Below are 12,500 nucleotides of genomic sequence, written 5' to 3'. Positions count from 1 at the left end.
TCATGTTTTTTTTTTGGTGGGGATTATTTTGCCAGCAGATGTACTTTACAATCTGACTGTAATTTACAAGCTGACTGGTGAGCCAGACAGAGCTGTATAACCTATGTCACTTTCTGTTTTATACCACAAGGTGGCAGTATAACACAATAAGCCCTTATCTCATTTCATTTTTTTGAAGGATAAAAATTCTATTTAAATTTGTCTATTTGATAATGAAAACCTAATATAAATATATATCATAAATATATAACAAGTATGTATGAATGTTTTATGAAGACCCAAAGTAGGCACCTGCTAATTAAAGTCCCATAAAGGCCCAAAATAGGTTTAAATAAAGTGTTATAAATGTGTCATAAACATCAGAATTAGGTATCATTCAAATGAATGACATGACTGTATACTGAATATAGCTACGGTTCAGATGACCCTATTATGAATAATAACAATAAAGTGTTTTGGATGTGAAAGGCCCGTTGCCTTTTTTGGATTTTTTAGAATGTGTGTTATGACTGTATAATGAGGTGTTATGAATGTGTCATGAAGGCTCAGTACCTTCTCACAAAGTGTAAACAGTAGCATGCTAATGAAAACCAAAAATCAGGTATTGTTTAAAATAAAGTGTGTGTGTGTGTGTGTGTGTTTGTGTGTGTGTGTGTGTGTGTGTGTGTGTGTGTGTGTGTGTGTGTGTGTGTGAGTGTGTGTGTGTGCAATTTAGCTACGCTTCAGATGACCCTATTATGAATAATAACAATAAAGTGTTTTAAATTCATAAAATAAAGTGTTATAAATTCATTCTGAATGGCTAAAATATGTCCCCTTTAAATAATGTGTTACTCTTACATTTAATTTATTAAAAATTAATTAAGGTAACAAAATCACCAATACTAATAATAAAACAGAAAACAGGACTCAGTATAAATCACCTCACTTAGTTAAACCCTGACTTAGTGACCAAACAAGGATTTTGGAACAGATTAAACATACATACAGACCATCCTTACAATATTGTATTGATCCTTGAAAATCTTGAGTCTCTTATATGTTATTGTTCTTAACTTAGGGCTCTAACTATATATAACACCAAGAGGAAATCAGAGTCAAGTGACTCAGCTGAAAACAGCAGTTTTGAACCTTTAATGAATCTTATTTCAGCCCAATGCAGGATCGGCTCATGCGAAAGTAGGCTGAGTGAGGGTGAGTCCATCCAGAAAGAGAGAGAGAAAGAGAGAGAGAGAGAGAGAGAGAGCTGAATGCTGCTTCCTGCGTGACCTATTTCACTCTGAGATTCTCAAAATCCTACTCAATAATTGTCCCCATCTGAACTAAAAATGTCGAAAATCTCTAAATCCGTGCGATTTGAAGCGACTCGGTGGAAATGGGGAAGATTAGCTGCTTGCCAGTGCTATTTCGGTTTATCACATATTAATTTGCATGTCTCTATTGACACCTAATTACAGTAATACCCACCTACACCAGGAATTACCGCCGATAACACCATCAAACAGACGGCGTTACTGTCAGAGGGAAAGGCTGATAATTAGAGATGTTGTTGTGGAGGCGCACACACAGCCTCAAACCTAAAGCACTTCTCAGAAAAGATGGTGTGACGGTGTGTGATGGTGAAAGACTACCACGAGTTTGTGTTATCAGATCAGGTATCGGTGAGGTTTGTAGCTCATTTGAATTTACAGTAGCGCATGTAAAGGTTGTAGTGAAAGGTACAGTATGGAAGAGTTTGTGGTTTTTATGAGGTTATGTTGAGAGTTTTCTGCCATCTACATGACCTTTTAGCACTGTACATCATACTGTAATCACTTTCCCTTGAGACAAAACTAATCGTTATGAATGCAATTTCATAGTTGTATTTTACAGACTCTCTCGAGGAGTGACGAAAGGAAACGTACCGTATTCACGCCAAATAAAACCGGTTAACGAATGAAATGTGGGTGTAAATATAATAGTGTGTGATGAGACGATTAAAAGTTGACAGAAAAAAAAATTATTGAGAATTTGTTTGTACCTCATGTACGAATAAAATCATCCTAAACTGGCTATAGTAGTAACGGCATAATAGCAAAATGTATTGGAGTTATAAAAATGACGTATGACATTGTTACTACTAATAAAATAATAATACTGCTAATAATAACAGTGGCCGTAATGAAATATAGTATTAATAATAATAGTGATGTCTAATTTATATATATTTATATTTTATATATGTATAAACTAGTAATAGTAGTAATGACATAATAGCACTACTGATGGCATAAGTAATAATGACATCAATGACATCTAATTGTAATGGCAATAATGACATATCATATGTAATTAGCAATCACGGTACTTCAACGCTAATAGTAATAATAACAGTAATGACATAGTTGTATAAGTAGAACTTCTATGAAAGCAATACTAATATTATTGGTAATGATATATAATAGCAATTGTATTAATGACAATAATGACATATGAGTAATAGTAAAAATGACATCTAATAGTAATTCTTTTAATGAAACCAATGACATATAGTAAAAAGTAAATATAATACTGAAATTTAACAGTAATGGTAATAATATTCAGACATATAGACATTGTACAACAGTATAGACATTGTATTAGTGACGTTTAATAGTAATTGGTTTTAATGAGAGTAATGACATATAGTAACAATAGCAATGAATTTACATCAACACTAATAGTAATAGGAGTACTAATGACACTTATGACGTTATAGTAAATATTAGTTATAGTAATTACGTATAGTCCTGAGAGTAATAATAACAATATAATAGTATAAGTCTTAATGACACATAGTAGAAATAGCAATAATAATGTCTATTAGTACTGTATATAGAAGCAGCAATGACTTAACATAAAAACTAATAGTAATGGTAATAATGACATATAACAGTACTAGTAATGATAACAGTAATGACATATAGTTGTGTAAGTACAAACGATATAAAAGCAATACTAATATTAAGGGTAATGATATATTATAGTAATTGTATTAATGCTGTTTAATAGTTTTAATGGCAATAATGACATAATAGTGTAAGTAGTAATGACAGTAATGACATTGCTGTTTACATCAACACTAATAGAAAATATAGTAATAATGACATATATAGTACTAGTATAGTAAATATAGTAATAATGACACATATAGTAATAATGACAGTAATAACATATAGTAGTAAAAAATAATAATGGTGTATATTAGTTTAAGTACTAATGACAATAATGACTTTATTATTAATAGTAATAACGTTGCCTTATTGTATAAGTAATAATGGTACTAATAGTAATGGTGAAGTGATATATAATAGGATTTGTTATTAAGACATATATTTGTAGTAGTAATAATGACTCATAGAAGTGGTAGTTATAATGCCTACATAGTCATAGCAACAATAACATCATGGGAATACAGAAAAAAACTAATCTTCAGAAATGACAACCTTCTGCTGGTCCCCTTGATGAAAACATTTCTTAACACCTTCAGGTTACTGAGGTCTGGGTTCAGGGTATTAGTAACTTTATCTGTATTTAACTACAGTAATAAACAAGCCAAAGGAAACCCCCATGAGGAGAGAAATACAAGTGTGTTCATAAACCATTTTCCAGATGAGTAAATGTAAAATGAAAATGCTTATGAACATCCCCCGTTCATTTTAGCACTCGTGTTTGCCTAAGGAGCCAAAACTTTCACTTCCTATAAGGTGAATGAGTGTTCGAGTGAAGGTAAATTCTCAGGAGAAGTCCGTCATTTCATCTGTTTTGTTTTGCGTGTGTGCTGTGCGTGCGTGTGACGGCTGCGAGGGCGGTCATAACAATATTATCTGCATACGATTTGCATAAATACTCCTCATTCATCTGGAGTATAAGAAACGTGATAGATCAGTGAAAGATTATGCAGCAATAAGGCTGACTCAGGCTGGGACTCTGTGCCACGCTGGCTGTGTTCCAAACCACTGCTGGTGGGCATAGAAATGCCGTAATGAGCACTTCCTAAGCGCGGTTCTTGGCTTCTTCCTGCACCACCGAGGCTTTGTGTATAGTGAGGATTTTTGATAAACCGCTTCATTCAGTTAGGAGCTCCATGAGCTTCCCAGTATGAGCTAGAGAATTTCTGTCATTTGTATTCAAAAAAGAAAGAAAGAAAGAAAGAAAAAATCCTTCGCATTCAACGCGCGTGTTTTTGGAAACATCTGAACAATTTTTGGATCAATTTACAGTAGTTCAATGTTGTGGAACATCTACATCCACAAAACAAGTTAGTTCTTGTTCTCACTTCCGTTATAGTAGCTATAAACGGTTGTTCCTACACCGTCTTTCGTTAAATGAACAAGACTCGAAGCTCGTCTTGCACGTTTTCGAGAAACCTTAAAGCGTGAACTTCTCCATTTACGATTTATTTATTTATCGTCGGAAAACTGCGAAGTTTGCGGCTTTTCGTCTGACTGTTCCTAAAACTCGAGAGGCTTCTTCCATTAATTAATACGAATACACTTCTCAGTGCAGAAAAACAAAACATGATATTTTTATACACACGTCCCTGTTTAACTATAGAAACTATAGAATATTTGAAGAAGTGTATTAATAATAGCTAACTGGCTACTCGGGGGAAAAGTCATTTGTTCGGTAATTTCGAATACGTTGCTTTATAATGATGATATATACCCATTTTTATTTTGTACCTATATCATTATAAGTGTTTCACTTTACTATGTAATCCAAACAAAAATAAAACACTAAATAAAAAAATAATAAAATAGCTATTGCTGTAAAAAATAAATAAGAAATTAAAAAAGCTATTGCTGTAAAATAATCAGCACAATCTGAACGCTCGAAAACTATTAATTAAAGATGACCAGGTTACTATATTTTATTTATTTATCTATCTATCTATCTATCTATCTATCTATCTATCTATCTATCTATCTATCTATCTATCTATCTATCTATCTATCTATTCATTTATTTATCTTTGCATATTAAAGCATGTTGTTGGTAGATGTTTATGCGCTCACATGTGTGTGTGCCGACTGTAAGCTGTAGTAAGACTGATGACTGGTCTTGAGCGGACTTTAACGCACGCTATTCTCACAGAAAAAAAACCCGTTAATGACTAGTTTTCTGCCCTTCTGTCTTTTTTTCTGTGCATTTGCCCCTTTCCTTTGCAGACCTGACAGATGCGCATCACGCCATGATCCGGCTCGTAATGACAGAGTGCGATCGAGGCGGCTTTGCCTGCTCTTGTTGGTACGATGTTGTGTGTTATCATGCGGCGAAAAATACATGTTGCGATACCCGAAATGCTCCGATAAGGGCAATTTACTGTCTAAGAGCAAACCTGCTACCTGTATAACTACACAGCCTAGAGCTGGGACACACGGTGACATTATATAATGCTGATGTCGTAATTTCTAGCGTAACGCTGCTGAATCCTGGATTCTGATTGGTCAGAAGGTGCTGCTTAGTTTTCTATAACAGCAGCTCGGAGAGTAGTTCCTACAAATCAAAGTTTTATATTAACAGGTAGGTTAATTGATGTATTACACTCCTGTTTCTATGGTAACGGCTTATAAATATATTTTCTGTGTTGTTTTTTTCTGTAAGGTGGATTAATGAAGGAGTCTCCAGTGTCAGTAATGGGAACAGGAAAGTCGCAGGATTTCTCTGTAACGCGACAAATCGTTTTTTTATTTATTTAATTATCTTCTTAAGAATAAAGAGAAGCTGCTGAAGGGACGAGAGTTTCGCTCTGGATGTCCTACAGCATTAGATGTAACTATAAACGGATAAAAAGTACGACATTTTCATAGTGAGAAATAAAAGGAATTGTATTTATTGGCAAATCGCTGGAATAAAAAGAAATAAAAGACATTTTTATCGTAACTGCGGAGTGAAAAGAGGTGACTTTGGTATAAAACACATCCTCAATCGGTTTATTCCTTACGCGTTCTGAGAAACGTCGTCCAGCAAGACGGTAACAAGCTGACTGCATGCAGAAGTTTTTTCCTTCCATATTTTATTTTCGCTGTTCCTCAGTCTCATTGCTAAGTCATTCGTTTTACTAGAAGTTCAAACAGAAATATTATTGTACAGAAATATACATTCTGATCCAATTTGTTAATCGCAGTTATTTGTTATTTGCTAATAATAAAGGTTACGTTAATAGATAGATAAATAAATAAATAAATAAATAAATAAATAAATAAATAAATAAATAAATAAATAAGCGGCGAATTCCTTTCCTCTTTCTTTTTATGATGATTTATTTTAATCTTTCCAGCGAGCCGTTTGGAGATTTGGAGTTTCCTCTTGCTCACGTTTGCTATTTTTTGCTGCTTGTATATTTATTTTATTCCTATTTATATTTTCATCTTTAACTTTGGCCCTGACGTGTCGCGTATTCGCGTACCGTTTGTTTGAACGACTAATCGGCACAATTACAGTATAATGAAGATTTAGCGTGTATCTCTGGAAGGGACGTGTAGTCGTTTGTGTGTTATCTCATTTCCAGTTTCCTCCTAAATTTCCCCTCCATAAATCCTACTTTTGTTAATCTGCCTTTTTTTTTTTCTTTTTTTTTTGGATACTGAAGTCTCTGAAGTCAAAGTGCCATAAATCAGTCTGTCAGCTCGGCCTGCGCCTGTGGCCAAGCTCATGAAGTTGACATTGAGTTCCTCTTTTAAAATGTGCCTTTCAGGGGCTTTGCTTGGTTCCTTATCCTTAAGAGACGAGACTGGAGATAACAACAGTGATGCTGTCTTTATTTTTTTTATATGAAACCTGCAACACTTGGAGAGAAAGATTGCCCGTAATAACAGGTTATTTCGAAATGATGCCTTTAATGACAAGGTGTTTTAGGCTTTACTTCTATCCCAGTGGTCTGACCTGAACACAAACACACACACACACACACGCACGCACGCACGCACGCACGCACGCACGCACACACAGAAAAACACACACACGCACACACATGTTCGCACACAAACACTGTAAACGAGTGAATGGACAGGGCAAATGAGATCAGCACAGGCCCAGGCCAAGAGGGGCTGATGTCATTGGAGCTGATAACAGCTTTCAGATGTGCGTTTGCGCAGTGCGGCCAACGCAACGACGACTTCTTCCATTACACATCGCACAGGCATCGGCCGGCCTGCCAAATAGTCTCCCAGTGATGTCACGCCGGAGCGCGTGGGCTTCAAATGGGACAGCGTCAAACAGCGTCCACTCGTGCCAGGGTGTCATTCACTGGGTGTGTTACCCACTAACACACACACACACACACACACACACACACACACACACACACACACACACACACACTTAGAGACACACAAAACACACAGACCTCTTTATACACACTGTAATCACAAGGTAAAAAAAAACAAACATTACAGGATTATACCACTCCAGATCGACACTTTCTGGTTTTTGTGTTGTTCCCGATGTAACGTTAGGTATGGTAAACACGACAGTGTTTATACGTGACTCAGCTCTAGTATAAGCTCGACAGCTGACACGTCCTCGGCTTTTAATTCTCTCCGATTAATCCCTGCGTGTCCGCAAGGGCCAGGTCCCATCCCTCGCTAATTGGGCCTCATTTCGCCTGGGTGCACGCTCTCTCCGTCCAGTTATGGTTACCCTTGGAAACTGAGAAAATATTTGGGTAAACCCAATACGGTGCTCGGGCTTGCGTTAAAGCTCCTCGTGCTCTGCTAAAGGCCAAAGAACTACTTTTAAAAAAAGTGATGTAATTGCTGGAGACTTGATTTAATCAATGCTGTGAAAACAAACTGGGAGGACGATGGGTGTCACAGGCACACAGGGCTCACGTTACAAAGTGTTCCAGATTAAAGCGCATTTATTTAGCCGACGCTCGAAAGCTCTTTGTCCTGTTAATGCCACCGGGACATGAACTTGTCTCGCTTAAGCTGTGTGTCAAAGAGTGTGATAAACTCTCAGAGAACCAGCCAATAATGTGCGATTAGTCACACGGGAATCTGGACGCGGTAAAAGGTCGTCCATGACAGCGGAGTGTGTTTTATGAGGCTTGTTTTGGTGGAGCACGCTGTTGCATTGATTTGTACTTTTGTTTTGTTAGGCCTAGAATAAAGGGAATACCAATTCTTTCATGATAAAGCCACAATTCATGGTAATATATGAAACTGCATTATTTGTCTTGGCTGAGAGTGTGGCTTTGCTCGCGGCCGGACGCTTTATAACAACGTTTAGTGACGTGTATTTATCTTATTTGAACTAAGAGCGTGCTCCGCATCATTAATCCTAAAGATTTGGTCATCCAGCTTTGTAGACATGCTGCTGAAAAACTGTCCGGCACAAACTCGAACCTCCTGCATGGACCGAACTCGGGCAGAGATCCACTGCACGTGTCTGTTTAACTAAGCACATGTTATAGTACCTACAGCTGAGTCGGTGAAGAAAGAAATCAGTATAAGAATCAGAATTAGCAAAAGAGTCGGTGTAAGAATCAAGCGGTGCAAGTCTTAGAGTCAGTATAAAAAAATCAGAAGCAGTTTCTATGAAAAGATCAGAATCAGTATAAGAATCAGAGTCAGTAAAGAGTCAAATTAAGTATCCGAATCAGAAACAAAAGACAGATTTAGTCTAAGAATCGATAAAAGGATCAGACTCAGTATCAACGTCAACATCAGAAGCGTTATCAGAGTCAGTATGAGACTCAGAATCCGGGACAGAATCAGACAGTTTCAGAATCACAATCAGAGCCAGTGAAAGAAAGTCAGTTTATGAATCTGAACCATTTATCAGTGTCAAAGTCAGCATTGGTATCAGAGAATCAATGGCAGAATTATTTGAAAAAAATCAGAGTCGGTATAAGAATCATATTCAGGGGCAGTAGAAGAATCATAATCAAAGTCTGAGTCAGTATCTGATTAAGAACCTTTAATTCACTGTTTACAGGGAATTTGTCTTGGATAATTCACACAGAGGGGACACGGTGGGTTAGCACGTTCGCCTCACACCTCCAGGGTTGGGGGTTTGATTCCCGCTCCTCCTTGTGTGTGTGGAGTTTGCATGTTCTCCCCGTGCCTCGGGGGTTTCCTCCGGGTACTCCGGTTTCCTCCCCCGGGTGCAATGACACGCATGGTAGGTTGATTGGCATCTCTGGAAAATTGTCCATAGTGTGTGAGTGTGTGAGTGAATGAGAGTGTGTGTGCCCTGTGATGGGATGGCACTCCATCCAGGGTGTATCCTGCCTCGATGCCCGATGACGCCGAGTAGTTCGGATAATCGGTAGAAAATGAATGAATGAATGAATGAATGAACAATTCACACAGTATAGGCAGATACTAATGTTAGCACTAAATGACTCAAATGACTCAAGTCACGAATCATTCTGCACATCACCAACACGCTTGCGATCAGCTTTTGGCACCTGAAGTCACCTGACCTGTTAAAGGCAGCGTTTTTGAGCTTAACTGCTGGTGTGGATAATGAGAGGGAGGAGTGCAGGCGTGTTGTAGGGCCATTGTTACAGCCTGTCGTGGTGGTAAATACACCAACCCACCCCTATTGTGGCTCTGTGTTGAGGCCACGGGATGGGCTCCACTCACTCGGGATCGGACGTTTCAAAATCCTGCACTTGTTAAACAAAGAGACAATGAGTGAGAGAAATGTTTATAAGACAAATTCTCTTCTTCCTGATCCAAACAAATACAATGAATCCTACAGGTTTGTCAGGTTGTCATGCGGTCGTGCAGCTCACTCACTGAATTTACACCCGAGAGCAAAAGTTTACACCCCCTTAGGACCAAATGAGGAGAAATGTTAGTATAGTATAATATCTAGTGTTAGAAATAACCTTAATATGTTAAAAATAAGCACAGAAAGGGGACACAAGGGGAAATTAGACCGGCTCACATGTTTACATCTTCCTTCTGTTTGGTTTTCTAAGAACTTGTTGGTTAAAAATTTGACTTCCTGTTTTTGGTGCTTAAATGATTCTTTGGTTGATTTTTGTTTGGATGGTTGGATAGAAGAAGGATTAAAAAAGTCTATCTGTCTGTCTGTCTATCTATCTATCTATCTATCTATCTATCTATCTATCTATCTATCTATCTATCTATCTATCTATCTATCTATCTATCTAGATGAATAGAAGCAGGATTAAAAGTCAAATAGACTTTTTAGGGACTTTTTAAGAACAATCTCTCTCTCTCTCTCTCTCTCTCTCTGTTTCTCAATATCAATTGTTATCTATCTATCTATCTATCTATCTATCTATCTATCTATCTATCTATCTATCTATCTATCTATCTATCTATCTATCTATCTATCTATCTATCTATCTATCTATCTATCTATCTATCTATCTATCATCTGTCTGCCTGCCTGTCTGTCTGTCAGTCTGTCTGTCAATCTATCTGGAAGAATAGAAGCAGGATTAAAAGTCAAATAGACTCTCTCTCTCTCTCTCTCTCTCTGTCTCTCTCTCTCTCTCTCTCTCTCTCTCTCTCTCTCTCTCTCTCTCTCTCTCTCTCTCTCTCTCTCTCCCTCTCTCTCTCTCTCTCTCTCTCTCTCTCTCTCTCTGTATAAAGTTATCTGCCAAATGCCATAGCTGTAAATATTCTATACTGGTTTATGTAGCTGGATCTGGTTAGTCAATGGATCTGACTGTTCATATATTTTTTCTTTGTATTCTTCTACAAACACAAACATAAAACATAATTCCTAAAACGGTTCTGGTCGACATGCCAAAATCATCAACATGACAAACAAACCACACCATCCTTGTAAAACTGGTCTTACTGGTGTAAACTGGTTTGTAACGATCCACTAACTGCACTGGAAACAATGCTAATTGATTAAGCCAGTGGTGTAAACGACACAGCGGTGGAGTGGACGAGTGAAAACACCCAGATTAAGGAGTTTGTCTGCATTTCTGGATAAATTTGGTCTGAAATTAATCAAAGTCTGAACCTAATTAAATAAATGCTGAAAGCAAACCTGTAAAACCAGTAAAAGCTTGAGATATCGGTGGAGGAAATATTCAACGCTAAAACAAATATGTAAGGTGTGTGTGTGTGTGTGTGTGTGTGTGTGTGTGTGTGAGGGTTGTGTTTTATATGCTGTTGTATCTACATGTTTATCTAGCGCCTGTACAGAGACACATTTATAGTCTTTAGAGCGAAACGACGAGTTGTGCGTGACCTTGATTCATCCTTGCGTTTCCTTTCAGGTTGCTTTTGATAGGCTAATGTGTTTTAGCACGGCCGATCGGATCAGATTATAGATTAGAGCGGCTTAGCTGTTGCCTCGACAGGCAGACGTCCTCGTTGTACCGTCATCCGTTCGCTCTGCTTCCCTTTTCACAGCCGTTCTATTTCCTGTAATCCTTATACAAACATCATCTGATGCAACCGTGCAAAATCCGGCAGTGTTCCGTGGTGTGCAATCTGGGTTCGTTGTTAAATCATCTCGAGGTTTTTATTTTTTATTTTAATAACATGATTTCTTTTTTTTTTAAAGAATTGATCAAGACTTGCGAGAAACACTTGCGAGAAACACTCGGTTTGAAGAAGAACAAATCGTTTGCAAACGATCAGTCTGGGTTTCTTATATTGTGTGAAGTGTGATTAGTGTTAGATTCACTAAAACTTTTTTTTACTTGTAATCGCACCACGCCCTTTCTGAGAGACTTATTTATACCTGTGAAAACCACAATATGTGAATTGAAGTTTTGTTCTCACTGACAGGAAGATCAGTGACTTACACACACACTTTAAAAGCATAACGTACACCTCCAGGGGTTAACACACACACATACACATACACACACACACACACACACACACACCCCGGTTTGATTCCTATCACCATCAAATAAATCTCTTGGCCTAATCCCGCTGACCTGAAACATCGGGGAGATATTTGTCTTTGTAACACAAGTCCACAGGAGACGATGGAAGGGCTGATTATTTGACCCCCAGGCAGAATAATCACTTTTCCTATTAATGCAGGGGCTTAAGGAAAGAAAGCAAAGTGTGGAACTTGAGCTGCGGGAAATTCGCAGCGCTAATGGGAAACACACCGTGCTAATCAGAACCGTGCAGGACGGGGTCAGTGACCTGAGGGTGACCTTCACTCGCGTTCAGATCTGTAATCTGGAGCCCTAAAGTCTCCTTAGTGAAGACAGAAGAAAAACCCTCTTTTTTTATGACTATTTATACTTCTATATGAAATAAAGAATAAAATACAGCGTGGTGTTCCGTCCCAGGAAAATAATACGGTTGAGTATCTTCCTCAACAGTCAGTTAAAATGTATTAATTAATGACGTGACACCATTTTATTCATTTTTACTTTTAATGTGAGGGCTCGTCAAGAAGGAAAAGAAGATAGATCTTTATCTATCTATCTATCTATCTATCTATCTATCTATCTATCTATCTATCTATCTATCTATCTATCTATCTATCTGTCATCTCTCTCTCTCTCTCTC

General features: G+C 37.6%; 1 long non-coding RNA gene across 2 annotated transcripts in view; it reads left to right on the top strand.

Moving 5' to 3' along the window:
* Positions 1-12,500, top strand: part of LOC113641253 — a 77,460-nt gene that overhangs the window by 1,840 nt on the left and 63,120 nt on the right. The window lies entirely within an intron of this gene.

Source organism: Tachysurus fulvidraco, chromosome 26, assembly GCF_022655615.1.
Source record: "Tachysurus fulvidraco isolate hzauxx_2018 chromosome 26, HZAU_PFXX_2.0, whole genome shotgun sequence".
Lineage (NCBI taxonomy): Eukaryota > Metazoa > Chordata > Actinopteri > Siluriformes > Bagridae > Tachysurus > Tachysurus fulvidraco.
Note: the sequence above shows the minus strand (reverse complement) of the source record. Positions and strands in the feature narration are given on the sequence as shown.